The following is an 18,714-nucleotide window of genomic DNA, read 5'->3' as shown; positions in this document are numbered from 1 at the left end:
AACATCAGTATATAACAGTTGTCTATGAGTTACAGTGCAGCCTTATTCGTCTCGTCGTTTTTTTTTTCTGTCTGTCTATTTATCCATTTTTATCCTCAGCAGTGACGGATCTATTTCGGTAGAACGCGGAGGCTTCACACAATTTTTATTCTTGTTGCCCTTCAATAAGCAGAATATAGTTAATTTACAAATAGGAACGCGGACGGGCAGGAAGCGTTTCATCTCAGATCAATTCATTATCTACTCAAGGTTTGTACATTGATTCAGTAGACGTGATCGAAAAATATTCATCCCCCCAACCCCCGCGCCCCGTCTGCGGCCTATGAGATGAGCGCCCGTATAATTACTTTTGCTTACCTTCCAAGATGAAAGGAGCGATGATTACCGGGGAAGCATTTTTAAGGGAATCAATTACAGAGACTCCATATTTTACGATGTAGCATAAATATAAAATACCAATTTTCTAAAATTTTATTTAAGAATTTGTTAATATGCTTCTTGCTTATTGCGCGTCTGTTTGCCGTATCTTATTACACGAAGGGGGTGTAGGTTGATATTTTTAGATCTGTTCAATTAATTAAAATAAATTCCATTTATGAAATTCAATTATTTATTAAATAAATTATACAATTATAATAATTATTATTAAAATAATAATAACAATAATTAATATTATTATTTTAATAATAATAATAATTATTATTATTATTCAATAAATTATTATTATTATTTTTATTTTTTATTATTGATTAGGGGTTTCATCTGTGGCTAAAACCGCAAACCAGAGTAATATTTTCAATGATAACACTTTGAGAAATTATAGCTCCGATCTAGGCCATTTAGTCAAATCAATGGCTATTATGGAAGTGAACATGAAAAGGTGACAATGCGGTGAACATGGTGTTATAGAGGAGAAGATGCTGAGAAGATTGATAGCATTTTGTAGGAAAGATTCAGCATAACTTAATTTATTGATTTACATCCCTGCCCGTTCTGGGCTTATAAATCCAGTGGGCGGTCCTACTTAGTGATTGACAGTTATTTCTACAGGCTGAGGCAGTCAATCATTTAGTGAGACCTCCCACTGGACTCCCAAACCCAGAGCCAGCAGAGATTCACATCCATAATTTACTAGGTATACTTAATCCTTTCCTTTAAAAAAAATAAAATAAAAATATATCAATCTTCTTGTTCTAACAGTGGTCTCCAACTGGCGGCCCCCCAAATTGCTGTCCGAGCATGCTGGGAGTTGTATTTTGGCAATAGAGGGCCACAGTTTGGCGACCATGGGGCTGGAGAATCGTGATGTCACGACTCCAGCCCCATGTGACATCACTCCCCGCCCCCACTATGCAAGTCTATGGGAGGGGGCCATTGCGGATAGGGGATAAGATGTCTCAGGGCCGGAGTACCCCTTTAATCTGACACGTTAGCTTTTTTTTTTATTTGATTATTCATTAAATTTTTTTTACTTTAAATAAGCACTTTTTCCCATAAAGATTTTATTTTAAATATTTTCTAAACGTACGTTCTCTATAAAATATTTTACCATTTTTAGCAGCAGTTTGTGCTTCAGAGCAGCCCTTCCTACTGTTTAAGGGACATTGCAACCACAGTCATTAATCTAATAAAACATATTCTGTTTAATAATTAAAATAAATAAACTCATAAATGAATGAATTCATTAATAACAATGAATACAAAATGATAAATACATTAATGAATTAATAAATAGAATATATTTTTATATTATAGTAAAAATATTTAATTTGTTAATTTAGCAATAACAGTCAACATTAAATTATAGATAAACAAAAAAATGTGTATATATATATATATATATATATATATATATATGTATTACATAATAATACAAATAATACATTAATTAATTGATCGTTAAAAGTCAACACAAAATTTAAATAAGCATATATAAATAAAATATATTTTACATAATAATACAATTTATTTATTCATTTATTAATCAGTAACAGTCAACCAGAAAATTATAATAAACATAAACACAAATAAGCAAATGCAATCTATTTAAGATAATAATAAAAATGAAACATTAATTAATAAATTAATTAATAAATAAATAAATAGCAATCAATTTACAATTATAAATAAATATAATATATTTTATATCATAATAAAATTAATGCATTCATTAATCAGTAACACTCAACACACTAAATTATAATGAACATAAACATAAATAAAAAGAATAAACTAATAAATAAATATAATACAATATATATTAGATAATAATAAAAATGCATATAAATCTATATATATTATTATAATAAAGAAATTGGAATATCAGGATATCAAAGTCCTCATACGGTTAACTTGCAATATTATTATTATTGTTTTTTGTTTTTTTTTAGTTTATCAGTAAGGGAAAATATCAGGACAACTATTTCTCTAGTCAGTTGTCGTGAACTCTCTCTATGATATAATAAACCAAACCAAATCGTAAGAAAAAAAATCTCATATCCTTTTCTTTTCCACTTTTGATTTGAGACATTTCTTTCTACAAGACGGAGAATGGTTTGTAATGGCGGCCAATGTTTTACAGTTATGAAATGAACCTCATACAGGGTGTAGAGGCCTTTCACACTGAATTTGCTGCTTTGTGTCATTTCCATTAGGCATGGCACCAAGATCCACTCACAGCCCATAAACTCGCGCTACAGTCGATATCAGGCTATAGATTATTTTCACCTTGCGGCGGGCGGGGGGAGGGTCTAACAATATCCTGAAATAAGAGCGTCAGTGACAGATGTTCTCCGCACCTCAGCAAGGTGAATTTCATCCGTCAACACCAGATTAGCTTTGGGGGCTGGAACACAGAACGCGGTTTTTACGACACCAATGGCTTTATTACAAGGTTATTATTTTCAGAAATATCCTGTTTGACACAAAACATTTGTTATTCCTTATGGAATGTCTCTCCCCCTCTTATGTGTCCTATGAGGGGGCTGTGTATCTCATAGGTCGCCCATATAGTAGTGTCCATCCAGTGCTTGCTGTTTCATGAACATAATGACTACAACAGGCGGAAGATTGAAACACAGGCAGGACTGTAAAAAAGAAGGGAATGCTACATAGCAGTAATATTTATATGGCATTTTGAGAGGTGTAACATGGGCAGTATCCCATGGCTCCTATTACTAATGGTCTCCAAGGGAAATTTGAAACTGGAGTAGAAACATTTATTGCTTGTGTGCCTCCTCTTACTAGAGCTGTCAAGAGTATGGAGAGGAGTGTTCACAAGAGGGGTCAAATATAAGCAGAGGAGTGTTTGAGCATACACACAGAAGTGGTCGAGCATATGCATTGGGGTTGTGGTACATATGCAGTGGAGTGTTTGAGCATACACACAGGAGTGGTCAAGCATACGCATTGGGGTTGTGGTATATAAGCAGTGGAGTGTTTGAGCATATACACAGGAGTGGTCGAGCATATGCATTGGGGTTGTGGTATATAACCAGTGGAGTGTTTGAGCATATACGCAGGAGTGCTCACGCATACGCATTGGAGTGGCTGAGCATTGTGCATTGGAGTGGAATATATGAACTGCTGCTCATTTTAACCTCTACAGAATGACTGGACATACAGCACTAGACTAGGAGATTTCCAGCAGTCCCAAAGATTTTGAATGGAGTGGCAGGGCATGCTCATAGGACCCTGTGTACTGATCAGTGGGCATCCTGTCCTAGTTTAGTACATGTAGTGCTCTGTGAGTTGAGTACATGTTGTGCTCTGTGAGTTTAATACATACAGTGCTCTGTGAGTTTAATACATACAGTGCTCTGTGAGATTAGTACATGTAGTGCTCTGTGAGTTTAGTACATGTAGTTCTCTATGAGTTTCGTACATGTAGTGCTCTGTGAGTTTAATACATGTAGTGCTCTGTAAGTTTAGAACATGTAGTGCTCTGTGAGTTTAATACATGTAGTTCTCTTTGAGTTTAGTACATGTTGTGCTCTGTAAGTTTAGTACATGTAGTGCCCTGTAAGTTTAGTACATCTAATGCTCTGTGAGTTTTCACATGTAGTGCTCTGTAAGTTTAGTACATGTAGTGCTCTGTGAGTTTGGACATGTAGTGCTCTGTGAGCTTCATACATACTGTATAGTTGACCAGCGTTAAACACCCCCACTTTACACGCAGACCGGGGGAATTATGTAATCTTGCCGGGTGAATTTAACCCATACTCTCCCTGCTGAGCTAATAGCACCTAGGCCTCCAAACTACAAACCCCAGCATGCCCAGAAAGCCAATCCTTATAACTCAGCAGGGAGAGTAGGGGTTAAATTCCCCCTGCACGATTGCACAATCCCCCCGGTCCGCGTGTAAAGTGGTGGCGTTTAGCGCTGGTCAGCTATACATTATGATAATTTTCGACTGCATTGTGCTTAATGTTGTGGGAAATTAAGAGCCGTGCACTTTCATGCTGTGTAAAATTGTTTATTTTAGGAGACAACAGGAGAGATGAATCAAAGTTTTTACTGCACATCGGAGCCCAGAGCGGGAAAGTGACAGATTTATCGGTGGCCATGTGTCCATATACTGGTGCAGGGATAGCCATAAGTTGTGCGATTCTATAAAGGGGGCTCTAACCTTCCCATATGGTTTAAGCAGGGCCGTAAATATCAGCAGTTCATTAGTAGTAGTCACACAGCTCAGGATCGCTTCTCGGCCTTTTGGCTAAGATCAAGTGTAGTATCTGTTCTTATCAGCTTAAAGAGGTACTCCGGCCCTTAGACATCTTATCGTGACGTCACGACTGCGCCCCCTGTGTGACGTCACCCCCTGCCCCCGCTATGCAAGTCTATGGGAGGGGGCGTGACGACCGTGACGCCCCCTCCCATAGACTTGCATAGTGGGGGCAGGGGGTGACGTCACACGGGGGCGGTGTCGCGACGTCACGATACTCCTGCCCTGTGGTCGCCACCTGGCTGTTTTTGAGCTGGCACTGCGGCGTGCAGCTCAAACAGGTGGGTGGTTAATACAAGATTGCGGGGGTCCCCAGTGGCGGGACCCCCGTGGTGAGACATCTTATCCCCTATCCTTTGGATAGGGGATAAAATGTCTCAGGGCCGGAGTATCCCTTTAAGCCGGTGAGTGGATGCAACGGTTTGGAGCCGGTGGGGATGGGTGCTGCATAGAGGAGGTAGGTGTACCAGGGAGTTACGGGGCTGGTTCTGAGGAATCAGCTCGACGGCTGCCCCGGTGTGACCTGTTTCGTCTGGGTCTCGCCATGAGGCTGAGAGGGTCTAGACCCCGAGGTGCCGAAACTCACTGGAAGTATTGGCTCACTGAGTGGAAGCACTTGCCCCATGATCTCTTCACCTCTTGATTCCCGGCCTTCTGGCTAGGATCAGAGACATTTTTATAGATCCAGATGGATGTCTGGACAGTATATCTGCACACATTCACTTATTAATTTCTTTTTTGTCACTGTGTCACTTTTTGCGTGTTGTGTGTTCACAGGATTTGTCAGGATGCGGTAGCCCTTCTGGGTGTCCCTCCTGCCGGTCTAGGGGAGGTGTGTGTGGCCATCAGGTTCCGCACCTCCCTGCAAAAACCCCAGGTACTCCTGCATGGGCAGGGTACCGACCATTTACGGCTCTGCGGGCAGATACCTTGAGTAAGGCCAAGGGCGATGCCGGGAGCATTTGTGGTCCCTTAGTAGCTTTGGCGAAAAGGGACATCGAACCTGGAACCTCGCAGGTCCGAACCTGGTCCGGAGGCGAAGGGTAAGGTTTTTTAGGGGGCCTCTCTCCTATCGGAGAAGGGCTTGTGGTAGACCGCATCCTTTGTGCACTTTTTTTTAGTGTAACACGTTTGCACTTTTTCTTGCACTTTGGGTGACTCGAGAGAACGTTCCTCGACTCTTAGATGAAAAAAAAAAAAAACATCTCAGGATTTGGGCTAAGATGGATTATTGTATCTGGTCTCATCGGTGGGTGAACCTTGGCCACAGGATGGAGACTGTAATACACACGGAGTGGAAACTTCAGGTAAATGGGATTGGTTCAAACCTTTTAGAATCAAAAACTTTTTATATGTTGTCCATCTTGGCAAAATAATAACCTTTCTAATATCTTTCATTAAAAAAAAAATGTATCTCCTTTTTATGGAATTCACGGTTTATAAAAAAAAAAGACCACTAGGGGTCCTCATACCCTCCAGAACATAATCCTCTCGAGCTGCAGCATCATTTTTGTCCCAGCTGAAGCACAGGCTGCGAAAAAGTCCAGAATGTGAGGGCGGGACTAGCACTCCTCTGTGCTCACTCCTGTCCTATCAGACTGCAGCATGAAAATAGAGAGGAGGCGGTTACAGAGCAGACCCAGCACAGCAGACACAGGGAGGAAGTGAATGCATGGTAAGTGAGGGCGGGCTCAGTGCTGGCCTCGGACACGCCCCTTCCTGATCAGTGGATGTCAGAATGAGCGAGCAGCAAAACAGGAATTTTTGAGCCAAATACAGAGGCTAGGCACATAAAAAAGACATATAAACAATCTACATGACCTAGTGAGTAACATATATGATCTTAATTTTTTTATTTTTTTTATATCTATGATATGACAGGTACATTGAGAAGATTGATCTATGGTGCTATAAAGAGACAATTTATCATTGCTTGTATAGGCTTCAAGGAGGCGGCCATTTTTACTATTATAGTTGTAGGGATATGAGGCCAGGCTCAGGTTGGTATTTCCTTTCTGTCTGACCACAGTGCTCTCTGCTGACACCTCTGTCCATTTTAGGAACTGTCCAGAGCAGGAGAGGTTTACTGTGGGGATTTGCTTCTACTCTGGACAGTTCCTAAAATAGACAGAGGTGTCAGCAGAGAGCACTGTGGTCAGTCAGAAAGGAAATTAAAAAAGAAATCAACTTCCTGGGGAGCATATAACTGCTGATAAGTACTGGAAGGATAAATAGAACTAATTTACAAATCTGTTTGACTTTCTGGCACCAATTGATTTAGAAAAAAATGTTTCCCAGTGGAGTACCCCTTTAATGTTGTGAAAGATGAGAACATTGGTATGAGTATCACTTTCATCAACCCCAGGCTCCCGTCTCTCTCAAAGATACACAAACCCGCTCCAGAAAGATGTAATTTTCTCACAATACGTACGGTTACGATTTCCTTATAACTCCGGGTCAGAGTTGAGTACACAAAGTCTCCGTATATATAATTAAAAAAGATAAGAACTCGTTTGAATGCGGTTTAATGACTATGTTGTGGGAAGGAGGTATGATTATAAGATTACCTCCGTCGTGCACCTTCCCGTCTTTCCCTACAGCTTCCTTCTTTAAAAACAGCAACAATAAGATATAAGTGCCGATCCTTCAGTCTGAATGCGGAGTACTGACTGCCGGGGGCCCACTTAAAATAGAGGGAGCCAAATAGCAAATATAACCAAGATGGCGCTTGGCTCCTTATGTTGGATTATATCTTCACACCATTCTGACCTGGTGTCTTGCTGCCCATCTACTTTACATCATCTCTTTTTTATCTTAAAGGGGTACTCCACTGGAAAAAAAAATTCTATATCAACTGGTGCAAGAAAGAACGATTCTATTTAAAAATCTTAATCCTTCCAGTACTTATCAGCAGTTATATGCTCCACAGGAAGTTGTTTTATTTTTTAATTTCTTTTCTATCTGACCACAGTGCTCTCTGCTGACACCTCTGTCCATGTCAGGAACTGTCCAGAGTAGAAGCAAATCCTCATAGCAAAGCCTATCCTACTCTGGACAGTTCCTGATATGGACAGAGGTGTCAGCAGAGAACACTGTGGTCAGACAGAAAGGAAATTCAAAAAGAAAAAAACTTCATGTGGATCATATAGCAGCTGATAAGTACTGGAAGGATTAAGATTTTTTTAATAGAAGTAATTTACAAATCTGTTTATCTTTGTGACACCAGTTGATTTAGAAATTTTTTTCCCCAGAAGGCGTGACATCATCTGAAGCCATACAGGAGAGAAGTTCCTCCCTCACTCAGCCCAGGGCAGTTCAGTGTGAGATGAGCTCTGATTGGATAGGGCTGCACCCCCCCCCCCCCCAGCACTCCAGACTGCATTTCCTGAGTTTAGACTTCTGCTAGGCCAGCAGGAGTCCAAAGTCTGTGAACGAGATGGGGAAAATGTGCTCTGGACAAGTAGGGAGACACCTAGTGGCAGCTTTTTTAAACACAAATAGAACATAGAAAACTAAATTTTTTGAAAAGTTTTTTTTATTTACCATAAGGAGTAAAATAGCAGTGAGGAGGTGCAAATATAGGAGCAAAGCTATGGGAGATGCAAAGAAAGCCATCATTCCTGAACCTCGTTTTTAGCCCAACAGCCCATCTGCTGCATTAGAAGACACCAGTGTTATTAGTGGCACATGGTAGGTGGGGGCACTATTTAAGATTTTGCACTGGGGCCCAGGAGCCTTAAAGGGGTACTATGGTGCTACAGCATGCCGTGTCACACCACACCCCCTCCATGCATGTCTATGGGAGGGGGCGTGTCGGCAGGGGGTGTGGCATGACATCACGACGGGGCATGGCCGTGATGCCGCAGGAACCCCGCGTTTGTTTAAAATGCAAGGTGCTTCGGGAGTTCGCTAGGGCCCCAGCAACGGGACCCCCCCCCCCCCCGCAATCAGATATCTTATCCCCTATCCTTTGGATAGGGAATAAGATGTCTAGCAGTGGAATACCCCTTTAATTAAAGACCTTCACCAGTCTGCAAATAACTTTCCCATCATGAGACCAATAGAGCGGATCCACCATAGCTGATGCCAACCTGCCAATACACACCAGGAAATTATTTTCACATGCCAGCAAATACAACAGTAGAATCTCATTCGGATTTAACTCTTCAGGGGATTTTATTAAATGAAACACAATCAATGCGCAGGCGAGGATAACCGGGGAAACACTTTGCCGAGTGGTACGGTGCCGTTCTGGAAGTTAATTTGATTCCTCGTGATAAGCATTTGTGAGTAATTTGTGAAATGATTACACATTATGATAAGTGAGCATTAGAGATCATTGCTGGAGCCGGGGCCAGTCTCATATCTCCGCGCGCGCTTAAATAGAGTCCTACTCAGTCCTTCTGCAATTATTAAAAATAAAAATGTCACATTTTACCCTCCATCCATTTACCTAGTTGTAATGTCTACAGAGCAAGTAGAATATGATTTGTTATGCAAAGTGGGGCTCCGCTATCGAGCTCAACATGTAGAAATGGGCAGAAATAACAAGTTTCGAATGTACTATCATTATGGTGAGGACTTCCACCATCACCCGCAAAGCCATGACTTACATACAATTCGGAACCCAATCATTTCTTCACCAAATACAGGAACATTACTGATAAGGAATGTACCTCAGGAGAAAGCCTTACCCTGGAAGAAATGATCCCCTTCATCCTCAATGGCCATCACCTTTTCTCCACTTTCCTCTGGCAAAACCCCTAGATATTCCTTACACTATCCCCAACCCTACATAGCTCTGCATAACCATAGAGGAAGGATGAGTTTAAAGGGGTACTCCGCCCCTACACATCTTAACCCCTATTCAAAGGATAGGGGATAAGATGTCTGATCACGGGGATTTCGCCACTGGGGACCCCGCGATCTCGGCTGCGGCACCCCAAACATCCGGTGCACAGAGCGAACTTCGCTCCGTGCCGGATGACTGGCAATGACATCACGGTCATGCCCCCTCAATGTAAGTCTATGGGTGGGGGCGTGACAGCCGTCACGCCCCCACCCATAGACTTACATTGAGGGGGCATGGCCGTGACGTCACGAGCCTTCGACGCTGCACCCAACGCTCTAAACAAATGACCCCTGTGATCAGACATCTTATCCCCTATCTTTTGGATAGGAGATAAGATGTCTAGGGGCAAAGTAACCCTTACGGCCATAATAACCTTAGATCTTCTACTTGGAGGTGGTGCAGTTCGGATGGTTCCATACCATTGTTATCCCCCTACCAGAGCTGGATGTCTAGGCCATAGCCTAAATGAAATAAGGTCTCCTCATCCTTGATCCCTTCCACCCCTTCACTCCCCTTTCTCCTTAGCAGACTCCTAGATATTCCTTAGCCTATTCTCAAACCCCACACAGCTATGTAGATCTAGAGTATGGTTGGGCTTTAGACCATAACGACCTTAGAACTTTTGCTTGAAGGTGGTGCAAATCTGATGCCTCCATACCAACTGGGCTCTCCTACAAGAGGAGTATGCCTAGCCCTTAGCCCCCAAAAATGATGTTTCTGTATCCTTGTTCACCTTTACCCATCCTCTTTACTTTTACCTGGCAAACTTCAAGATATTTCTTATCCTATCCTTTCAACAAACTATACACAACTCTGCAGTTTGTAGATGGGTGGGTTTAAGGCCAAAACATTTCGGATGGGTCCATAACCATAACCCCCTTTCTAGGGGTGTGCATCAGGCCCTAGTCTAAAAGAAATAATGCCATCTTAACTTTTGTCACCCACATAATTTTTCTCCACTTTCACTTAGAGGAAAACGGCCATCCCGTTCACCCACTCTAAACCCAATACACTGGGTTATAGTGCGGGTGAACAGGAGACCAATGCAGGGTCTCTGACTAACATATGTAGCTGCAACCTGGAGCCGTTTCCTTCTGAAGGTCCGCTTCATTCTTCGGCGCCTTGCGCACTGGAGGGAGGCCCACTGGGAAAATTTGAATATTCATGGCGCTGGTCACGTGAGCCTTCACATGACCAGTGTCACATGAATATTCAAATTCACCTGGTGGGCCCGCCTCCAGTGCGCAATTTGCCGGAAAAAGAAGCGGACCTTCAGAAGGACACCGCTCCGGGCTGCAGGTACGAATGTTAATCAGAGACCCCTCATCGGTCTCCTGTTCACACGCACTATAACAGAGTGTATTGGGTTTAGTGAGGGTGAACGGGATGACCGTTTTCCCTTAGTAACCTCCAATATATTCCTTATCTTGTCCCCAAACCCTACACAACTCTGCAGATCCATGTTGGAAGGATAGCTTAAAGGCAATAATAACCCTTAGATCTGCTTGGAGGTGGTATGATTTTCATGGTCCTATTCCAATGGTTCTACTGAAACTGAGCTGTGGGGCTTGGCCTTAGCTTTAAAGAAATGCGGCCTCAGCATCCTTGTCGCCCCCCATTCCTTCTATCCACTTTCTTGTGCAGACCCCAAGATGTCCAATATCTTATCTCCAAACGCTACACAAATATGTATACCCTTGGATGGGCCCAAGGCCATAACATCCTTTGATCTTCTTCTTGGAGGAGGTTCTGATGGGCCTTATGGTGCTCCCCTACCGCCGGTGAGATTCTAAGTCAAGCATTAATTCAGCTTCATCCTTAAAGGGGTACTCCGCTGCTCAGCGTTTGGAACAAACTGTTCCGAACGCTGGAGCCGGCACCTGGAGCTCATGATGCCCCACCCCCTCATGACATCACGCCCGCCCCCTCAATGCAAGTCTATGGGAGGGGGCGTCACGCCCCCTCCCATAGACTTGCATTGAGGGGGTGTGGACGTCATGAGGAACGGGGCTATGGCTTCACGAGCTGCCGGCGCTGGCTCCAGCGATCGGAACAGTTTGTTCCAAACACTCAGCAGCGGAGTACCCCTTTAAAGATGAGAAACTCTTGAGAACTTGCAATTCCTAAATCACTGATGTTTGTTCATCCAACAAAATGGATTCTCCCGCTGTCAAGAAGACGTCATTCATAGTGTAAGACTATTGTGAGTTTCCCAGTACCAAAAATTCTATGTAACATTCAGTGAAACGTACTCGGTTTCTTTTCTTGAGCCATTGCCATGTCTTTGGTTCATTATGCCAGGAGTTTCTGAAAAATCAGACCGCTTCAGCTTCTCGTATTTATCTCTCAAGGTTAAATACAGACAACAACATTTTACTGCCGGGAGGGCTCTACACAAAGTGTGCAAGAGAAGAATAAAATAAATATAGAAGCCTCGCGTCTTGGCTGCCATCCCCAATGAAGTAAAATAATAGCACGCTTAATTAAAGGGGTACTCCGGTGAAAAACTTTTTTTCACATCAACTTGCCCCAGAAAGTTAAACAGATTTGTAAATTACTTAATCCTTCCAATACTTATCAGCTGCTGTATACTACAGAGGAAGTTCTTTTCTTTCTGACCACAGTGCTCTCTGCTGACACCTCTGTCCATATCAGGAACTGTCTAGAGCAGGATAGGTTTGCCATGGGGATTTGCTCCTGCTCTGGACAGTTTGCTCTGGACAGTTCTGATGTGGACAGAGGTGTCATTAGAGAGCACTGTGGTCAGACAGAAAAGAAAAGAACTTCCTGTGTAGTATACAGTAGCTAAGTACTGGAAGGATTAAGATTTTTAACAGGAGTAATTTACAAATCTGTTTAACTTTCTGTTATCAGTTCATTAAAAAAAAAAAAAAAAAAAAAATATTTCCAGTGGAGTACCCCTTTAATTCCTTCTGGAGGAAAGCTTATTTCCATATTTTGTACCCATGGAGCATTATTTGTTCTAGACTCATTGGGTCTACTCAATGAAAAACAGTACTCACCCACCATTGAAGAGCAAATACTCAGCATTCTGATAACCATCAAAAAATATCCAATACGAATGTCCATCTTTGACCAATTATTGGCTTGTATTAGAGGCCATGTGATGATAGTGATCCTCTGGAGATTAACGGGGAAGCTATCCAATGGGTCGCTATAAGTCTTGACTGCACTTAAAGGGGTTATCCAAGAATCCAAAAAAACAGACATCATTTCTTTCAAAGACCGCTCCCTGCCTGTCTCCAGGTGTGGTTCCGTAGCTCTGTTTTATTGAAGTGAATGGAGCCAAGTTGTAATACCACACCCAAACTGGAGACGGACAGGGAGCCGTCTTTGAAAGAAATTAGGTCCGTTTTTCGATTCCTGGATAACACCTTTAACAACAAGAACAACTCACTGAGAACAGATACTGATGTGTGTAGAGCTCGATAAACTTGGTTGGTGCCTCAGTTGCCAGGATATGATCAACAGTCTGGATGTTTGGTTGTCCTTGGGACCACAGAGAACCTGCCAATAGAAGGCATAGCGTACTTGACAGTCCCAAAGGCAAATACTGGGCCCATCATCGCGATCCCAGTCCGCAGATTGCAAACCAATGCACTAAAATTTCAGGCTTCTTGCCTAATATTACAGCTGACATGAAACCATCTGTGACCAACATATGCGCTCCACAAGACTTTGGCTTAAAATGGATCAAATATATCTGCTATGTGAACAAGTCAGGAAGCGAATCGAGTCCGTTCGAGAAAACATGAGCTATTTATTTCCATCTGCAACTAAGTTTTCAATTTCCCGCAAAGTCTGAGGAATTAGCTCGGTCCAATTTCCTGTGAATACAAACAGTTCTATAACTAAAAACTAAACTTTTAATATAGTGTTCCTTATGTAATTACAAGACACTTTGCTATTTACTTGCTGTTAAAATTCTCAACCTTGATATGTTTTTAATGTGATTGAAAAAATGGCCACTAGGTGGCTCTGTTCTCTTCTCTGCCGCAAGTCAAACAGATAGTTTGGTCTCCTCCCGGCCTGGCAGGAGACCAAACTCAGGAAGTGGGTGCAGGGCATGACAAGGCACAGCTCTCCAGACTTCAGTGATGTCACGCCTGCTAGGGAACGCCCACTTTCTCCGGTTGTTAGCTCACACAATGTGAGCAAGGGGAAAGGTATGATACACAAATGTTTTAAGGGCAGGAGGGGTGTTAGGAGTAGTGAGGGAATATAATCTGAGTTTAGTTTAGAAAATATGGTTTGATAGGTACTCTTTAAAAGGGGTACTCCACTGGAAAGCATCTTATCCCTATCCAAAGGATAGGGGGTAAGATGTCTTATCGTTGGGGTCCCGCAACTGGGAACCCACACGATCTCTGCTGCGGCACCCCAGTCATATGATGCACGGAGCAATTTCCGCTCCGTACCGGATGAGTGACGACTACAGCCGCCACGCCCTCTTCATTCATGTCTATGGGAGGGGGCGTGACGGCTAGGTAGTAGCAGTCACGCCTCCTCCCATAGGCATGAATGGAGGGGGCGTGACATGTCATCACGAACACAGAAGCTCCGAGCTTCCGTGTTCCAGATGTCGCTGGTGCCGGCTTGGAGATTGCAGGAGTCCCCTGTGGCGGGACCCCTGTGATCAGACATCTTATCCCCTATCCTTTGGATAGGGGATAAGATGTTTTCCAGCAGAGTACCCCTTTAACAACACAACCAGCGTGATCGTAACCATTCATTATATCCCCCTCTAGAGGTGGCTGTGATTATTGCAGTGCTGCACGATGGAGCCAAACGCTTACAGTTTTGTCAATAAACTTTGATATTCTTCATTTTTTCCACGGCCTGAACACCTGGGTGTGATCAACGTGATGTTTTCGGAGGAGAAATTCCTAAAATAAGTGACACTTGCCCTTTAAACATGCACACAATAGCACAGTACTTAATCAAAGCTTCAGAAATAGCTTGCCTCTGCTTGAGTGCGTTCCCGGCTGCTGCTGGCCTGTTCTTCTTACAAGAAAATCGAGCTTCTTATTTGCAACCCGAGATGTGGCTCAAGCTATACTTCCAATTTGGGAGGTGTCAATCCTTAGGCGTACGCGCCCCCATATACTCAGCAGTCTGCCCATAGGCTTCAAAGAGGCACATATGGCTAAAATCATACCACTCACGGGAAATAAAGGAATTAAGAGGGAACATTGCCAGCTACCCTTAGGCACTGCATTTGCTTGGCTTTCTGCTGTGATGTAAACTTTTTCAGCTAAATTAACACTGGCTTCTATTTCCCTGCGGTTACTTACAAGAAATACATCACGCTCTAAAGTGTACATTTGCTTATGTACAAATGTCCACATCTCAATGTCTATGTGTTTAGATTAACAGAAAATGTGGCGGAGTTGCATTTCTTGATTGTTGCTGAGCAGATCGGTCTATGATTCTGGCACCAGATCTCTATAAGGGGTTCCCAGGAATAAAGGGAATCTGGTCAGAGCTGCAGACACAGGTAGATAGCTCATAGAGGGAGATAAACACTTGATACCTGTCTCTTAGCTGATGTTTGTTTTCAAAGTTATAAAATCATGTTTTCCTTCTAAGCTCAAGAGTCATAGAGGCCAGGCTCGGCTGCAGCATGCATGCCTCTTCCCTCCACCACCCCTCCCTGCTTGGCTTCCAGCACTGAGCTTTGAACATCAATCATGCAAAACAGTGAGGGTGGGGGAGGGAGAAGGCATGCATGCTGCTGCCCTGCCTGGCTTCTAATACTTAAAGTGTACCCATCAGATCCAACAATTTTTTTTTTTTTTATATATCACTCAGTACCTAATCCTGGCCATCTACATAACATTTGTATGTGTCTATCACCTTTATTTTTATTTAAATTTTAATTTAGCTCACTAGTCTGAATTCCTCTAAGGGAGGGGGCGTGGCCTCACTGTGCAGGTCTCCGCCCCCTCCCTCAGTATGCTGTCTGCTCACATCTCCCCTAGCATTAGCAAAACTACAACTCCCAGCTTGTCCTCAGAGACAGTAGCGGGACACAAGCTGACAGTGGGAGGATTTTTCCTCCAGCTCTGAGCCCTGGGCTCACAGCTGTCAATCAAGGAAGTGTGTCCATGACATAGGTGATGACGCATGGACACAGCAGGACTAGTATGTGTGCAAGCAGACACGGGGGCAGTTGTTTGACTTGCTTTTTCAGTATGAAATACTGAAAATTTTCTAATGAAAGCAATTGCAAAACCTATTGGTTATACATGCTTTACAACATATCAAAAATTTTTGTATCTGGCAGTGCCCATTTAAGCTTAGAAAGAAAACTTAATTTTCTAACTTTGCAAAAAGCCATCAGCTAAGAGATAGGTATCATTTGTTTTATCTATAGCTATGCGAGCAAGTCTGCAACATGATATAAAGTTAAGGCAAAAAAATTGTATAAGTAGCTCACCTCGTCTATATTAAAGGGGTTGTCCGGAATTCTAATTTTTTTTTTTAGGTTTTTAGGAAAACCTTTTAGGTTTGTACTTGATATGGATCTCCTTGACATGGCTAGGGCTGAGCTGCAATACCAGACTGGTCCTATGGACAGGAGTGATGCTGTTTTGGGAGCAAAGAAAAAGTTCAGGTCATACTTTCTAACCATGGACAACCCCTTTTAGGCAATTAAGACTGTGGTTAGTGTAAGAGATATTAAAGGTAACGTCTTGTCCTCGTTTCACACTGTATGTTGGGATTCCCAAACGGCATCTATCGGGTCCCATGTAAAAAAACAAACAAAAAAAAAATCGTTTAAAGGGGTTATTCAGGAATAGAAAAATAAATTTCTTTAAAAAACAGCTCCACGTCTGTCTCCAGGTTGGGTGTGGTTTTACAACTTGGCTCCTTTCAATTTAATGAAGCCGAGCTGCAGAACCACGCCCAACCTGGAGACAGACGGGGAGCGGTTTTTGAAAGAAAGTAGCTCTGTTTTTCGATTCCTGGATAACCCCTTTAAGGTATCTTGAAACAACCTTATTTCAGTACCGATTGGATCATAGGGGTCTATGGATGGTCATACGAGTCTATGGTTCCACAACCTGGGGCTCTCCAGTTGTTGCAAAACTACAACTCCTATTATGCCCTGACAGCCGAAGGCTGTCAGGGCATGATGGGAGTTGTAGTTTTGCAATAGCTGGGGCATTACAGGTCAGGGTATACTACCCTAAAGCATGGAAGCCATCAGGAAACATGACTCTACTAAAACGCCCCCAACTGAAGAGTTTCACAGCATGATGGGAGTTGTAGTGCTGCATCAGCAGGGGCACCACAGATTGGGGAAGGGTTGCCTTTAAGCTTGGGTTCAAGTACAGGTTATATCAAATGAATATTGTGTAATACGTATGGAAGAAGCTGTTCCAAGAAAATAATCTGTCCCCAACCGGGGTTAAATATGAAGCGCTTGGCGTAATCACTGGCGTGCATGTGTCTTTGTGTGTGTGTGTATATATTTACTCTGCCATCCAGAACAAATCTACAGAACTCATTCTGAATATCCGCTTTCCGAAGAACGCTCCATGTATAGCTGCAATTACGACTCTGCCTACAGCGATCCGTGTGACTTGCAGAACACAAGGCAAGCGCATATCACTTTATACCCAACACAATGGAGTCTATAGAAAAACTACATTATAGTGGGGGTGGTATGGGGGGGGGGGGGGTTAGAAAGAAAACATTCGAAATGTGGATTGGAGCTTTTAGCACCAGCAAAATGACAGTAAATTGACGTGTTTATAATATTCAGCTGAGCAGTTATGTTAAATGCATAATTACGGGGCCAGAACGCCAAAGCGATTCAGGTGTCTGTGCTCAGATGTAGAAGGTGGAGAAAAGGTGGAGAAGTAGAGGCTGGAAAGAAAGTGTCTAGGGCTCGAAGGAATAGAACCAGGGTGTCAAGGAAGAAGAACATAATATCTTGGAATTTATAAGTAATTTTTATTGTATATATATAAAAAAAAAAAAAATATGAAATTCTTTCTATGATTTTCTTTTTTAACAGACTGTAGTACCACCACTGGCCTGTAGGTGTTCTCTAGAGTAGGAAGGAGAACATACTACTATGGGATTTGGCAGTCATCTATAAGAAAAGAAAAACTCAAATAAAATTCTCTATATGATTTTTTTTTAAAACCTAGTGTAGTACCCCCACAGGCCTGTAGGTGTCCTCTAGAGTAGGAAGGAGAACATACTACCTTGGAATTTTGCTTTTATTTGTTCTGTATAAAATAAAATAAAATTCTAATAAGTGTAGTACTCACCCTGGCCTGTAGGTTTCCTCTAGAGTAGGAAGGTGAACATAATGGCTTGGAATTTGACTGTCAATTGTACTGTATAATATTAACATCGCTATATGAGTGTAGTACCGCATCTGGCCTGTTGGCGTCCTCTAGAGTACACATGAACAGTTTTCTACTTTTTTTGCATTTGTATTTCTTACAATACAATTTTTTTTATTCTTAATTGTTGTCTGTTGGGTCCCTACAGCAGAGAAGAACATTGGCAGTAGGAAGGGGGCACATATTTCCTCCGGCGCTGTCTACAGATGGGGATGTGGTGTCAGCCATACTTTCAGCACAACAAATAATTACCTCTCCTTTGCATAGTCAGGATATTCTTGCAGCCATGATTATCCAGCAGAATCCAGCTGGTCCTATAAGACTAGATACAGATCTCTGGTCTCTACCCTGTTGTGCTGTACAGTCATTTCTTTTCGGGTCTGTGCAGAAGATTTGGAGCTCTGTTTCAGAACAAGAAATCTCAGACCATTATAAAGCAATAATAGAAATAACATGCAATACAGAGGTGTCAGCAGAGAGCACTGTGGTCAGACTGGAAAGAACTACACAACTTCCTTTGTAGCTTACAGCAGCTGATTAGTTTTGCAACAGCTGGAGGCTCCCCAGGTTGGAAAACACTGACCTATGCTATGTACTACTATATAGTCCAACATGCTGGGAGCTGTAGTTTTGCAACAGCTGGAGGCACTCCTGGTTGGGAAACACTGACCTATACTGTTTACTACTATATGGTCCAACATGCTGGGAGTTTTCGTTTGGGGCAGCTGCTGAACCACAGGCTCTATCAGGGCATG

The 18,714-nt window shown here is 42.6% G+C and overlaps 1 protein-coding gene and 1 pseudogene across 2 annotated transcripts in view; both read left to right on the top strand.

Annotated features, from left to right (window-relative positions):
- Positions 1-18,714, top strand: part of IGLON5 (IgLON family member 5) — a 464,875-nt gene that overhangs the window by 93,022 nt on the left and 353,139 nt on the right. The window lies entirely within an intron of this gene.
- Positions 4,695-4,821, top strand: LOC130294786 (U2 spliceosomal RNA; annotated as a pseudogene).

Source organism: Hyla sarda, chromosome 10, assembly GCF_029499605.1.
Source record: "Hyla sarda isolate aHylSar1 chromosome 10, aHylSar1.hap1, whole genome shotgun sequence".
Lineage (NCBI taxonomy): Eukaryota > Metazoa > Chordata > Amphibia > Anura > Hylidae > Hyla > Hyla sarda.
Note: the sequence above shows the minus strand (reverse complement) of the source record. Positions and strands in the feature narration are given on the sequence as shown.